Source organism: Staurois parvus, unplaced genomic scaffold, assembly GCF_062004578.1.
Source record: "Staurois parvus isolate SC_StPar_1 unplaced genomic scaffold, SC_StPar_1.0 ptg003418l, whole genome shotgun sequence".
Taxonomy (NCBI): domain Eukaryota; kingdom Metazoa; phylum Chordata; class Amphibia; order Anura; family Ranidae; genus Staurois; species Staurois parvus.
The window spans coordinates 7,951-24,523 of record NW_028321214.1 but is presented as its reverse complement, the minus strand read 5'-3'; the positions used below and the strand labels follow the sequence as shown (position 1 = coordinate 24,523).

The 16,573-nt window shown below is 43.2% G+C and overlaps 1 long non-coding RNA gene across 1 annotated transcript; it reads left to right on the top strand.

Moving 5' to 3' along the window:
* Positions 1 to 1,902: 1,902 nt before the first annotated feature.
* Positions 1,903 to 15,870, top strand: LOC149428195 (uncharacterized). The gene is made up of 3 exons (XR_016310844.1): positions 1,903 to 2,000; positions 11,075 to 11,176; positions 15,792 to 15,870. It is a non-coding gene; the product is annotated as an uncharacterized LOC149428195 (long non-coding RNA).
* Positions 15,871 to 16,573: the final 703 nt, after the last annotated feature.

Genomic DNA, 16,573 nt, shown 5'->3' with positions numbered 1-16,573 from the left:
ACCCATCCAAATTTTATTTTTGGGTGTCCCTACCCATCTTGTACTTTTTGGGTGTTCTCATCCACCTGGTAGTTTTTAGAGTTTCTAACCACCTTGTAATTTTAGGTGTTCTTACCCACTTTGTAGTTTTGGGCGTTCTCACCCACCTTTTAGTTTCTGGTGTTCCTGCCCACCTTGTGGTTTTGGGTGTTCTCACCAACCTTGTAGTTTTGAGTGTTCCTTTCCATCTTATAGTTTTGGGTATAACTGTCCAGCTTGTAGTTTGGGGTGTTCTAACCTACCTTGCAATTTTGGGAGTTCCTACCTACCATGTAGTTTTGGGTGTTCTCATCCACCTTGCACTTTTGGGTGTTACTGTCCACCTTGGTAATTAAAATTCGTTCCTATAAACACAAAAAAAAGAAGCCAGTGGTGCTCTATAAACCCCAATGCAAATGAAAATGTACTATTCCGGACATGCAATATAAGTCCTCCTCTACAATTAAGCCCATTTATGGGTGAAATGTTCATTCCAGGAGCTTTCAGGGAAAGGTTTGAACTTCTGACAATGTTTCCACTTTTGTCTTCCTCTCCTAGATGCTCCCCCAATATAATGGCGTCACAGGGATGTAAAATCTCTCCAGTGGGGTCATAGAAAACAAAAAACACTGATAAAAAATGTAACTCTTCCCAATTCTTTCCATTTAAAATGTTTTTGGAGTAAGGCTTTAAATAAATTATTTTACCTTTTTTTTATAGTTCTATTTTTCTATTTTACTGGCAATAATTAAAGCCCTTTGGAGTTGCCTTGTGCTGCTCCTTACCTAAAGACATCAGTGGAGGAAGATTCTCCCAGAGATAATATGTGTTTGTTATGTAAGGGAAATATCTTCACACAAATTCCACATTGTATTCAGAAGAACACAAATACCCTTTGGCAGTTGTTTATCTGTCTGCTTGTCTGTCTGTATGTATCTGTTCATCTGTCTTGAAAACCCAGGAGACATATATCAGCAGAGAGATAAAAAGAGAAAATATCAAAGGATAGATGGATGGATGGATAGATAGATAGATATGGATAGATGGATGGATGGATATATGGATGGATGGATATATGGATGGATGGATGGATATGGATGGATATGGATGGATGGATATGGATTGATTGATAGATATAGATAGACAGACAGAGAGATATAGATAGAGATATTTATTGATTGATTGATTGATTGATTGATAGATATAGATAGACAGACAGAGAGATATAGATAGAGATATTGATTGATTGATAGATATAGATAGACAGACAGAGAGACAGACAGAGAGATAGAGATATTGATTGATTGATAGATATAGATAGACAGACAGAGAGACAGACAGAGAGATATAGATAGAGATATTGATTGATTGATAGATATAGATAGACAGACAGAGAGACAGACAGAGAGATATAGATAGAGATATTGATTGATTGATAGATATAGATAGACAGACGGAGAGATATAGATAGAGATATTGATTGATTGATAGATAGATATGGAGAGATATAGATAGAGAGATAGATAGAGAGATTGATTGATTGATAGATAGATAGAGAGAGAGATAGAGATGGATGGATGGATAGATGGATGGAGAGATATGGATAGATAGATAGATCTTGGGTTATCTGAGGTCATAGAGTAAAGCTTAATGACCTCAGACAGTTGGATTTCAGGCACTGGAGAAAGACGGCGAATGGTTCGGGCAATACACAGAATCCAGGCTTGTGTAGGTGGGCGAGGCATATTGGTGACCCCATGGAAATAAAGGCAGGGTAAGGTGTCGCACTCTTCAGGGTACAATGGTTACATAGCTCAGGGAACACTTTGAGAACAGATACAGAATAGTAACATTCTACAGATAGTATATCCTGCTGTAAAGGTTTTTTTTTTTTTTTTTGACTGAAGTTCTCTTCAATGCAGAGAGCAGCCAATGAGGAGGCTCCAATTAGGCGCAAGTTGTTTTTCCCCGACCCGGGCCAGGTACCCCACTGATTATGATGTCATGAATATATGTGTAGCTTCGTCTAATGTGCATGGCCAGATCTGCACGTCTAACACAGCCTGGCTCTTCTGGACTGTGTGACACCAGCCGTGAGAACATCTAACCCTTCCTGCTCCCTCCCAACATTTTACAGACCATCAGACAGTTGTGGGTCGGAATGTTTGCTCCTCTAAAGCTCAAATATGTTCGCTTCTCATAAGCTTCAAATCTTTCTTAATTTTCTCTTACGTTTTTATTGGCCTTACCCCTGCCCCTTACTGGTTATATTTAATTATATTTAGTGTTAGATTTATTTATCTTTACATTTTGTGTTTTATGTAGTTATATTTTGTGTTAGATTTATATTTAGTGTTAGATTTAGTTTATTTATACTTATATTTTATTTACCATTATATTTATTTTTTAAAATAATATTTAGTGTTAGATTTATATTTTATTTATAATTATATTACTTGTTATATTTATTTTTATTTATATTTAGTGTTAAATATATATTTTTATATATATTTATATATATTTTTTTTATTTATAATTATATGTTTTTTTTATTTATATTTATTTTTAGTGTTAGATTTATATTTTTATTTATTATTAAATTTTTTGGGTTTTTTAGATGTAGTGCTAGATTTCGTTATATTTAGTGTTAGACTTTTTTTATTTTATTTATAATTCTATTTATTGTTTTTTTTATTTATATTTAGTGTTAGAGTTATACTTAAGTGTTAGATTTATATTTTTATTTGTTACTTTTTATATTTATTTGTATTTATATTTAGTGTTAGATTTATATTTTTATTTATTTATTTTTTTAGATGTAGTGCTAGATTTAGTTATATTTAGTGTTAGACTTTTATTTATAATTCTGTTTATTGTTTTTTTATTTATATTTTAGAGTTAGTTATACTTAAGTGTTAGATATTTATATTTAGTGTTACTCTTCAAGCACACTGCAGCTCTAAGAAGCTGCTCCTTCAGCCGTTTAAACTGTTTTGAGCTTTTATTTTTCTCAGCCCGTAAACTCCCCTCAGTGTTAGCCTGTGTGTGTCCATGCAAACTATGGGTCCTTTCACGCGGGCGTTCCGTTTTTTTCATCAGCTCAGTCACGTTTTTTCAAAGAAAAAACAGATCAGTTCACATCCATTTTTCATCAGTTTACATCTGTTTTTTTACATCCTTTACCAATGCAAAAACAGCTGCAAAAATGTTTACATCTGTTTTTCATCCATTCCATTTTTGTTTCCAGAAGAAAAGGAGGTTTTGGGCATAAAAAAAAACCCGCTAAAAAGTGAACTCCCCCACGTATTAGCGTATATTAATGCAGGATTTTGGCCAATAAAATGCATGAGATGCCAGATGAGGGAAAGCACATGCAAAAACGTGGCTTTTTACTGTGTGTTTGATTGTGAAAACTCCTATAGCTCAAAAAACTTTTTTTGAGCTCCTCCGTGTGCATGAGGCCTTAGATGTATATTTTTATTTTGATGTATATTTTTATATATATTTATTTCAATGTATATTTTTTATATATATTTATTTAGATGTATATTTTTTATATATATTTATTTCAATGTGTATTTTTTATATATATTTATATTTATTTAAATGTATATTTTTTATATATATTTATATTTATTTAGATGTATATTTTTTATATACATTTATATTTATTTTGATGTATATTTTTATATATATTTATTTTGATGTATATTTTTATATATATTTATTTTGATGTATATTTTTATATATATTTTGATGTATATTTTTATATATATTTAGATGTATATTGTTATTTATATTTAGATGTATATTTTTATATATATTTGTTTCCATGTATATTTATTTAGATGTAAATTTTTTATATATATTTATATTTATTTAATTTTTTAATTTTATTTAGAGACACCGCTCTCTCTTGGTTCTCGTCCTATCTATCCCAACGCTCCTTCAGCGTTTCCTACAACGGTGCCACCTCCCCTTCCCTCCCCCTCTCTGTTGGGGTCCCCCAGGGCTCTGTCCTTGGACCCCTTCTCTTCTCCATCTACACCTCCTCCCTTGGCAAACTCATACACTCCCACGGCTTCAATTACCACCTCTACGCTGATGATACTCAAATCTACCTCTATACCCCTCACCTCACCCCCACATTCTCCGCCCGCATCACTCACCTCCTAAACGACATCTCTGACTGGATGTCGCTCCATTTCCTCAAGCTCAATCTCTCCAAAACCAAACTCCTCGTCTTTCCCCCTGCCCGCGCCCCCCCCCATCCTTTCCATCACTACCAACAACACCACCATCAATCCCGCCCCGCAAGCCAAAGTCCTTGGCGTCATTCTGGACTCAAACCTCTCCTTTCAACCTCATGTCAAATCACTTACAAACACATGCAGACTCCACCTCCGGAACATCGCCAAGATACGCTCCTTCCTCACCCCAGACACCACTAAACTACTCGTACACTCCCTGATTATCTCACGCCTTGACTACTGCAACTCCCTCCTCAACGGCCTACCCCAGTGCAGGCTATCCCCGCTTCAGACCATCCTGAACTCAGCGGCCAGACTCATCCACCTCACCAACCGCTCCACCTCTCCCACCCCCCTCTGCCAATCCCTCCACTGGCTCCCCATTGCCCAACGCATTAAATTCAAACTGCTCACTCTGACCTATAAGGCCATTCACAACACTGCCCCTGACTACCTCACCAACCTGATTCCCCGGTACCACCCTACCCGCACCCTTTGCTCTTCACAGGACCTCCTTCTATCTTGCTCCCTGGTCTCCTCCTCCCACGCACGACTGCAAGACTTCTCCAGGTCCTCCCCCATCCTCTGGAACTCACTACCCCAATCCATCAGACTGTCACCTTCCCTCCTCACCTTCAGGCGCTCCCTGAAAACCCATCTCTTCAGGGAAGCCTACCCCACCCTCACCTAACAGCCGCTGCCCTTCCCTCCTCCTACCACTCCATCCCCCACAGCCATTTCCTCCTGTACCTCTACCCCCTCCCTCCTAGATTGTAAGCTCGAAAGAGTAGGGCCCTCTAACCCCTCGTGTGCTGTTTGTTGTTACTGTACTGTTTCATGTATTGTCCCCCCCTCTATTGTACAGCGCTGAGCAAACCCTTTGGCGCTATATAAACTCGATAAAATAAATAAATAAATTTAGATGTATATTTTTATATATATATTTATTTTGATGTTTATTTATATATATATATATTTATATTTATTTAGATGTATATTTTATATATATTTATTTCGATGTGTATATATAGATGTATATTTTATTTATTTTTATTTATAATTATATTACGTGTTATATTTATTTTTATTTATATTTAGTGTTAGATTTATTCTTAGTATTTCTGTATGTTGTATAGAGTGCAGTAGAATGTTGCTGAGTCGATATCATCGCGGGTTCTCTGTACAGTTTACATAGACTGGTAGATATCTGACTGTTGAATCAGGAAACGTGACCTTCCTCCAACTGCCTGCTGCACTTCCTGAACCAATCAGATATGGAAATCTCTCACTGAGGACATTTAGAAACTTCAGTCACTTTCTATCAGTTCCTCCTCTCTGCACCCGGACATTGCCTATAAAAACCCGCCCAGGATTTATTTCTTCACGCCCAGTAATGAATCCGTGCAATCAGGGACTTTTTTTCTCAAAAAATGGGTGCAGGTATTGCAATCTCACCTGAGTCACCCTTTGTCTCCACCCCTGACCTATCTGTGAGCACCGTCCCTTGTCTCCGCCTGTGACCTACCTCTGAGCACTGTCCCTTGTCTCCGCCCCTGACCTACCCCTGAGCACCATCCCTTGTCTCCACCCCTGAGTTACCTCTGAACACCATCCCTTGTCTTCGCCCCTGACCTACCCCTGAGCACCATCCCTTGTCTCCACCCCTGAGTTACCTCTGAACACCATCCCTTGTCTTCGCCCCTGACCTACCTCTGAGCACTGTCCCTTGTCTCCGCCTCTGACCTACCTCTGAGCACTATTCCTTGTCTCCGCCTCTGACCTACCTCTGAGCACTGTTCCTTGTCTCCGCCTCTGACCTACCTCTGAGCACTGTTCCTTGTCTCCGCCTCTGACCTACCTCTGAGCACTGTTCCTTGTCTCCGCCTCTGACCTACCTCTGAGCACTGTCCCTTGTCTCCACCCCTGACCTACCCCTGAGCACTGTCCCATGTCTCCGCCTCTGACCTACCTCTGAGAACCCTGACGTACTTCCGAGCACTGTCCCTTGTCTCCACTCCTGACCTACCTCTTAGCACTGTCCCTTGTCTCCGCCCCTGACCTACCTCCGAGCACTGTCCCTTGTCTCCACCCCTGAGTTACCTCTGAACACCATCCCTTGTCTCCACCTCTGACCTACCTCTGAGAACCGTCCCTTGTCTCCGCCTCTGACCTACCTCTGAGAACCGTCCCTTGTCTCCGCCTCTGACCTACCTCTGAGAACCGTCCCTTGTCTCCGCCTCTGACCTACCTCTGAGAACCGTCCCTTGTCTCCCCACTGACCTACCTCTGAGCACCGTCCATTGTCTCCGCCCCTGACCTACCTCTGAGAACTGTCCCTTGTCTCTGCCTCTGACCTACCTCTGAGAACTGTCCCTTGGCTCCACCCCTGACCTGCCTCTGAGCACTGTCCTTTCCAGCAACAAAAAACTCTCTCCAAAAAACAATAGATATGTCTTAGCAACAATAGACCCCTGCGGGCAGCAATAGATCCCCCAGCAGCCAGCATCAATAGACCCCCCTCAACAATAGATCTCCCCAACAATATAAGAACCCCAGAGCAACAGCAGCCCAGAAACCACCATCAATAGACCCCCCCAACAGTAGATCCCCTGACAACATAAGAACTCCAGAGCAACAATAGATACCCCAGCAGCCAGCATTAATAGACCCCCCTCAACAGTAGATTCCCCAACAATATAAGCACTCAAGGACAACAATAGATATCCCAGCAGCCAGCATCATAGATCCCCCCAACAGTAGATCCTTCCAACAATATAAGAACCCCAGAACAACAATAGATACCCCACCAGCCAGCATACATAGACCCCCCCCCCCTCAACAGTAGATCCTTCCAACAATATAAGAACCCCAGAACAATAGATACCCCACACGCCAGCATTAATAGACCCCCCCCCCAACAGTAGATCCTTCCATCAATATAGGAACCCAAGATCAACAATTTATCCCCCACTAGCAACAATAGATCCCTCAACAACAACAGACAACCCCCCCATTAGCACTACACCCCAGCTACAATAGATCACCAGAAATCAACATCAGTAGACCCTCCAGCACTCCCCAGCCCCCTTTGCCATTACCGCATTCAGTGCTAGAGATGCCGGAACTACGTTCCCCCGCATTCTCGCCCCCCCCCTGCACCCCCTGACAATGCCTTCATCTGCCTGTCTTTGCAGGAGGACGGCACCATCTTTGTTCAGGCATCAACCAGGATCAGTGTGAACAAGCCCTTAAATGGGTCCATTGAAAACATTCAGCTTCTCTTTGATGCAACTTTCTGAAAAATCGATAGAAATGTAACAAAAATGTATCAAAATACTCAGACCAGGTCACACCAGTTTGATCCATTTCTGCAGTGCTTTTTGCGCTGCCTTTCGCGTTGTTGCACATGCGTTTTTGACGCATTTTTAGTTTTTTTTCCAACTACTGGGCAGATTAAAACTCAAAAAGCGTCAAAATGCATCAAAAACGCACTACATGCTTTTCTGCAGCATCTCCATTGAAGTCTATAGAAGCAAAAACTTTTTTGCGTTTAAAAAAAAAAGTCACTGACCCTTTCCCAAAAACGCAGCGGGGTGAAAACGTGGAGATGTGAACGCGTCCCATAGGAAATCGTGTTAAATGGACTGCTGTGCGTTTCTGCAAAACGCAACAGGAAACCGCGTAGGTGTGAAGTGAGCCTTCAACCTGGACAATGTTTCTAGCGGGGACGGCGAGTCTCTTCACTTCCATGGCTGAGAGTCGCCCTTTAAATGTATTATCACAAAAAAGAAAGAAAAAGAAAAACAAGCCGATCTGATGTGAGAGGCGGGGTGGGGGGGGGCTCCCTCCAGGCACAGGGGGTGCCCCGGCAGGGCCTTTGATGCTCAGCCAGGCCGTATGACCAGACAGCGCTGTGCCGAGGGCTGGACGGGAAAAGAAAACACTTTATATAACGGCGTGCCATCAATGCGGGGAGCGCGGATGTTCCACCAACATGACAGTCCTATAAAAAAGACTCCAGTGTGATCTCCAAAAATAAAGAGAATTCCGCTACAGCCCTCTGATCGTATATTAAAGCTGAACTCAGGCCACATAAACTTCCATAAATCCACACAAATGCCATTGCAAACCCAGATATTAGTTTGTAAAAGTAGCGGTGACATCATCGCCGTGCTGTTTATAGCTTGTGCAGAGAGGAGCCAGCAGGCCCCACCCACTATAGGCAGCCTGTAGAAAATACAGGAGGGGGCGGAGACAAGACCAGTCACCGGGCACAAGGAGAAAGAGCAGGGCTGTGGGAGGGACCCAACAGGCCCCTCCCACTATAGGCAGCATGTAGAAAATACAGGAGGGGGTGGAGACAAGACCAGTCACCGGGCACAAGGAGAAAGAGCAAGGCTGTGGGAGGGACCCAACAGGCCCCACCCACTATAGGCAGCCTGTAGAAAACTACAGGAGGGGGTTGAGATAAACCAGTCACCTGCACAAGGATAGAGCAGGGTTGTGGGAGGAGCCCAGCAGGGTGCAACATCACATGTGGGTGTTACTATGCAAATAGAGCCTGCCTAGGAACGCCCACTCCTCCAGACTGACATCCACCCATCAAAGCATTTTAATAATTGCATAACTCCTCTCACTGCTTGCATCAGAGGTTCAAATCCCCCCCCCCCTCCTGGCACTAATCCTCCCCCCAATTTCCTCTCCTAGCACAAATTCTTCACTCCCAGCACAAATCCCCCCAAATTCCCTCCTCCCAGCACAAATCCCCCCAAATTCCTTCCTCCCAGCACAAATCCCCCCAAATCTCCCCCTCACTAATCCTCCCCCCAATTTCCCCTCCTAGCACAAATTCCCCCCTCCCAGCACAAATCCCCCCAAAATCCCCCTCCTGGCACTAACCCTCCCCCCAATTTCCCCTCCTAGTACCAATCCCCCCCTCAGCACAAATCCCCCCTCCTGGCACTAATTCTCCCCCCAATTTCCTCTTAGCACACATTCCTCACTCCCAGCACAAATCCCCCCCTCCTGGCACTAACCATCCCCCCAATTTCCCCTCCTAGCACAAATTCCCCCACTCCCAGCACAAATTCACCCAAATTCCCCTCCTGGCACTAATTCTCCCCCCAATTTCCTCTCCTAGCACAAATTCCCTCCTCCCAGCACAAATCTTCCCCCCACAGGAACTAATTCTCCCCCCAATTTCCTCTCCTAGCACAAATTCCCCCAAAATTCCCCTTCCTGGCACTAATCCTCCCCCCAATTTCCCATCCTAGCACAAATTCCCCCCAAAATCCCCCTCCCACAGGAACTAATCCTCCCCCCAATCTCCTCTCCTAGCACAATTTCCCTCCTCCCAGCACAAATCCCCCCCCGGGCACTAATCCTCCCCCCCAATTTCCCCTCCTAGCACAAATTCCCACCTACCAGCACAAATCCCCCCTTCTGGCACTAATCATCCCCCTAATTTCCTCTCCTGGCACTAATCCTCCCTATGATTTCCTCTCCTGGTACAAATTCCCTCCTCCCAGCACAAATCCCCCCCCCAACACTAATCTTCCTCCCAATTCCCCCTCCCAGCACAAATCACCCCAAATCCCCCCTCCTAGAACGTATCCTCCTCCCACAAAAAAACAGACACCGTTTTGAAAAAGGACATTCTTAAAAAAAAAAAAAAAATGTCCCACAATGTGCATCACCATCGCCTAGCAATGTAGACCACATCAATCACAATGCGATGTGAAGCCACCGACACACCCAGAAGAAAAAAAAAAATGCTGGGCCCCGACACATCTTGTCCAGTCACTTCACTCCCTCTGAATGACAGGTCCCATGAATGACAGCTGATATAATCAAAGGGGTGGGGTCTCCTGGATGGCATCATTGACCATTTATGGACAGGAACATGTCATCATTCGGATTCCTGTTCAAACAAACCCAAGCATGTTAAACGTACATCCACTGTGGCTACTAATGCCCCCTCCCTGACATAGTACAAAATGTCCTACAGGAAGATTTGTCATTTCTCATTCAAGCCTTGATGAAGGGGGGTTGGTTGGTCCTCGAAATGCGTTGGGTTTTTTTTTATCTTCCTCTTGTCTCAAATTTATAAACAATAAAAGATTATGGACTCTTAGAACGACTATCTAGTGCTCTCTCTGTTATTTCAGAGTCACCTTTATTAACCCCTTTGCGCGGTCACCTCCCGGCCCTTTAAGAGTTTCAGAAGCTAGGAGGCGGGGCAGGGTTTTAGGGTCATGTGACCGCCGTGATTCGCTGTCACGGCAGTCACATGATCGGAAAAGGTCCCAATCGCAAGGGGAGATCGGGACCTTTCCGTGAGACACGGACAAATATGCAGGGCACACGCTCTCAGCACATGTATTTTCAAATGATACGCACATATGCGGCCAAGGCCCAGATGCCGAGAGACCACCTATTTGGGTGCGCTCGGCGTCTAGGGGTTAACATCCAGCCTAAAATAAAGGTTTTGCTGTGAGAATACAATGTAATATTTTGGGGCTAATTAGAAACATTCATTCATCTTTATATGACTATATTTTCAGAATTATCTTTCCTTCCAGCTGAATTTTATCTTGAAACAGCTTCAGTTGGTCTCTTGATGACCCGGTTGCCACAGACGTCTCCTTTTTTGTGCTGTTTTCAGAGATAGCTTGGCTTTCATTAACCTTCTGTAGCTTCTATATTAATATTCTATAACTAATCTGAGACATTTCTTTTCTTGCTGCAACAATCTATTAAGTCTGTTATCTTTTCCTCTGTTCCTCTGTGTTCTTTCTGCCAAATAGGCGACGGTAGGGAACGTGTCCAGCCGAGTAGGAGCTGTGGCAGAAGTCCTTGTCTGCCTTTATATGAGCGATCACAAAAGTAGAACGAGATCCTCAGAGCTGGTAAGCAGCAGAAATCAGCCGCAACACATGACAATTACTGGCTTAAAAAATGACGACGGCCATTACATAAAACTTTTAGAAAACAAAAGTTCTACTCTTCATCACCACCACAAAAGTGGTATGACCCTTAGTAAATCAGCCCAAGTAGGTGAGGGGAAATCCAAAACGTTAGAGTTGTCACAAGGGTAAACCTTCTAATGGGGACAGATATTTCACTGACAAACCACCCACCCACCTCCACCACCAAAATGGTATGACCCTTACTTTAAGTCCCTCAGGGGTTGGTCTACTGATTCTCTTTGGTAGAAGGTTCTCAAAACCTTTAGTAAATCAGCCCAAGTAGGTGAGGGGAAATCCGAAACTTCAGAGTTTCTAATGGGGACAGATATTTCACTGACAAACCACCCACCCACCTCCACCACCAAAATGGTATGACCCTTACTTTAAGTCCCTCAGGGGTTGGACTACTGATTCTCTTTGGTAGAAGGTTCTCAAAACCTTTAGTAAAGCAGCCGAAGTAGGTGAAGGGAAAACCCAAACTTTAGAGTTGTCACAAGGGTAAACCTTTTAGAACACACAAATTCTACTCTTCATTCGGAACCATTTTTCACATTATTGGAAAGAGGCACTTACTGTGAAATAATTAGTAGACCCCACCACCACCAAAATGGTATGACCCTTAGTAAATCAGCCCAAGTCGGTGAGGGGAAATCCGTAACTTTAGAGTTGTCACAAGGGTAAACCTTCTAATGGGGACAGATGTTCCACTGACAAACCACCCACCCACCTCCACCACCAAAATGGTATGACCCTTACTTAAAGTCCCTCAGGGGTTGGTCTACTGATTCTCTTTGGTAGAAGGTTCTCAAAACCTTTAGTAAATCAGCCCAAGTAGGTGAGGGGAAATCCGAAACTTCAGAGTTTCTAATGGGGACAGATATTTCACTGACAAACCACCCACCCACCTCCACCACCAAAATGGTATGACCCTTACTTTAAGTCCCTCAGGGGTTGGTCTACTGATTCTCTTTGGTAGAAGGTTCTCAAAACCTTTAGTAAATCAGCCCAAGTAGGTGAGGGGAAATCCGAAACTTCAGAGTTTCTAATGGGGACAGATATTTCACTGACAAACCACCCACCCACCTCCACCACCAAAATGGTATGACCCTTACTTTAAGTCCCTCAGGGGTTGGACTACTGATTCTCTTTGGTAGAAGGTTCTCAAAACCTTTAGTAAAGCAGCCGAAGTAGGTGAAGGGAAATCCCAAACTTTAGAGTTGCCACAAGGGTAAACCTTTTAGAACACACAAATTCTACTCTTCATTCGGAACCATTTTTCACATTATTGGAAAGAGGCACTTACTGTGAAATAATTAGTAGACCCCACCACCACCAAAATGGTATGACCCTTAGTAAATCAGCCCAAGTAGGTGAGGGGAAATCCGAAACTTTAGAGTTGTCACAAGGGTAAACCTTCTAATGGGGACAGATATTCCACTGACAAACCACCCACCCACCCCCACCACCAAAATGGTATGACCCTTACTTTAAGTCCCTCAGGGGTTGGTCTACTGATTCTCTTTGGTAGAAGGTTCTCAAAACCTTTAATAAATCAGCCCAAGTAGGTGAAGGGAAATCCCAAACTTTAGAGTTGTCACAAGCGTAAACCTTCCAGTGGGGATAGATGTTCCGGTGACCGAAAACTAAAATTGTATGCTCCTTGCTTTAAGTCCATGGGGACTGGTGTACTCATTCTACTCTCTGTCAGAAGATTCTCAATTCTTTTAGTTAATTGTCCTAAGTAAGTGAGGAAAAATCTGGAACTTTAGAGTTGTCACAAAGGTAAACCTCTTAGAATACAAAAATTCTACTCTTCATTCGGAACCATTTTTCACATTATTGGAAAGAGGCACTTACTGTGAAATAATTAGTAGACCCCACCACCACCAAAATGGTATGACCCTTAGTAAATCTGCCCAAGTAGGTGAGGGGAAATCTGGAACTTCAGAGTTGTCACAAAGGTAAACCTTCTAATGGGGACAGAAATTTCAGTGACAAACCACCTACCCACCCCCACCACCAAAATGGTATGACCCTTACTTAAAGTCCCTCAGGGGTTTGTCTACTAATTCTCTTTGGTAGAAGGTTCTCAAAACCTTTAGTAAACCAGCCCAATTAGGTGAAGAGAAATCCCAAACTTTAGAGTTGTCACAAGCGTAAACCTTCTAGTAGGGATAGATGTTCCAGTGACAAACTAAAATGGTATGCTCCTTGCTTTAATTCTATGGGGACTGGTCTACTCATTCTACTCTCTGGCAGAAGATTATCATTTCTTTTAGTTAATCATCCTCAGTAATTGAGGGTAAATCTGGAACTTTAGAGTTGTCACAAAGGTAAACCTTTTAGAACACACAAATTCTACTCTTCATTCAGAACCATTTTTCACAATATTGGAAAGAGGCACTTACTGTGACATAATTAATAGACCACCACCAAAATGGTATGACCCTCAGTAAATCAGCCCACGTAAGAGAGGGGAAATCCAAAACTTTATAGTTGTCACAAGGGTTAACCTTCTAATGGGGACAGATATTCCACTTACAAACCACCCATCCACCTACACCACCAAAATGGTATGATCCTTACTTAGGGGTTGATCTACTGATTCTCTTTGGTAGAAGGTTCTCAAAACCTTTAGTAAATCAGCCCAAGGTGAAGGGAAATCCCAAACTTTAGAGTTGTCACAAGAGTAAACCTTCCAGTGGGGATAGATGTTCCAGTGACAAACAATTAAATTGGTATTCTCCTTGCTACAGTTCTGCAGGAGCTAGTCTACTCATTCTACTCTGTGCTAGAAAGTTCTCAACTCCTTTAGTTAATTCGCCAAAGTAGTTGTGGGGAAATCCCAAAATCTAGAGTTGTCACAAGGGTAAACCTTCCAATGGGGACAGATATTCCAGTGACAAACAACTAAAATGGTATTCTCCTTGCCATAGTTCTGCGGGGGGCTGGTCTACTCATTCTTTTCTGTGCTAAAAAGTTCTCAACTTCTTTAGTAAATTTGCCCAAGTAGGTGTGGGAAGGCCCAAAATCTAGATTTGCCACAACAGTAAACCTTCCAATGGGAACAGATGTTCCGGTGGCAAACAACTAAAATGGTATTCTCCTTGCTACAGTTCTGCGGGGGCTAGTCTACTCATTCTACTCTGTGCTAGAAAGTTCTCAACTCCTTCAGTAAATTTGCCCCCATAGTTGTGGGGAAATCCCAAAATCTAGATTTGTCACAAGAGTAAACCTTCCCATGGGGACAGATGTTCCATTGACAACCCACCTACCCACCCCCACCATTAAAATGGTATGAACCTTAGTTAAATTTCCTCAGAGGCTGGTCTACTCACTCTACTCTGTGGTAGAAGATTCTCAACTCTCTTAGTAAATCATCCCGAGTAGGTGAGGGGAAATGCCAAATTTTAGAGTTGTCACTAGGGTAAACCTTCCAAATGCTGTAGAGGCAACTATCTTAGATGGAAATGTCCCTTACTCTATTAAGCTCTCCTTCCGTTTCCTTTTGCATCTTAAGGACAGGAAGTGAAGGAATGTCTCCACAGCAAAACATGGACAGCAAAAAAGAACCTAGTAGGACTTTCAAAGGTTTCATCCACATTTAGACCATATTTCATGTTACACCCTCATATAGGGTAACATGAAGCATGGTCATGTTCCCCAATCCCCCCACCCACCCCCAAACCAGCCCCTCCTTCTTCCTTCTGTGTGCGTGGCTCCACCATTCAGGTCTGGGATTGTTTCCATTGATATGCTACACATCCTGTCTGCCACCTCCATACAGATCTGAGGCTGGGGAAGGCATTGAAGGAACCTCTTCATTGCACCCCCAACGCACTGATCTCGGATGCAAAGCTCTGCAGGCTTCAATGTAGGAAATGCACAATAATCATGAAGATCACTTACTAGTTTTATTCCCAAAGGTGGACTAAGCCTTCACCTCTTCCTTACTTGAACCAAAACAAAACATTTTGACTATATCCACATGGGGGGGGTCTATGTATCAATGAATTCACTGTGTGGATGCCTTAAGCACGGGCACCATGAATGATGACCATATTGTTTGTAATATCTCATGTGACCATCAGCGCCATCTAGTGACCATAATGCAGTATTTTCCTGAAATATACAATACCCCATTATGACCACTAGATGGAGCTGCTGAATAGAGGAGATAATCATATGACAAAAAATACGGCTTGTGCGAATGCGAAGGACATCTGCACAGCTAATTTTTTTTTGTTTTTTTTTACATACGGTAGATCCTTTTAAGTTAATTTAGAGAAATAATAAAATTACTCTAAGCTGACACATTGGGGGGAGATTTACTGAAATCGAAGGGTGCAAAATCTGGTGCAGTACTCCAGAGAAACCAATCAGCTTCCAGGTTTTATTGTCAAAACTTAACAATCTGAAGTTAGAAGCCGATTGGCTACCAAGCACAGCTGCACCGGATTCTGAGTGGGCTGGTTTTAGTAAACCCCCCCCCATTGAGACAAGTATTTTTCTTGTGTGTTATAAGGTGAATAATGTGATTTTGTGTTGAATTCAGAGCTCGCTGGATGTAGGGGTGACTGAACCCTTTGCTGAATCTCCTTCTTCTTCTCCTGTCTCTCCTTCCCAGAAGGTACTCTACTCTTCCTTCCTTCTTTATCTATTGTATATGTAACGAGGTCATAAGGTGGGGGGGGGGGGGGGTCTGTGAGAGTATCAAATATATATGGCAGTAATTCAAGAGGAACTCAAAATGTTCAAAACCTCACTTAATCCTCTGACGAAGGGGTGCCCCCAGAACTACGTCTCCCAAGAGCCCTTTCTCTACATGCTGTAAATTGGCAGGCTCTTCGGAGCCCGGGCAGTGTCTATGCATTAGAGAGGTACAAAGAGCGGCGAGGAATAGGTGCAGTTCTGTAGTCTATGCAGGCGGGGCTGGGATTTCAATGCAGCAGAGGCGCTGTGCTGTCAGCCCAAGCGGGAAGTTAGGCGCTCACTGGATTTTCGGCAGAGCGACCACTTGTAAAGCTATAAAACAGAGGCATAACTAGAACCTTCAGGGATCCAGAGCAAGAAACTTTGAAGGGCCCCTGGGGTCCTTTTCATCATTCCTAGGTAGTGCAGTCATAGAGGAAAGCCGCCCGAAGCGGGTCGGTGTGGACAGGTTCCTGAATGGGGTGGCCTCTGTGTAGTTTGGAAACTGGAGAAGATGGCGGTGGAGTCCCGGGTGACGCAGGAGGAGATCAAGAAAGAAGCCGGTAGACCGAGAGAAGACATGTCCCCTACTTCTAAGGGTGTTTACTACAACCAATGGCCCCATCATTGGTATTAGTGGGAGGA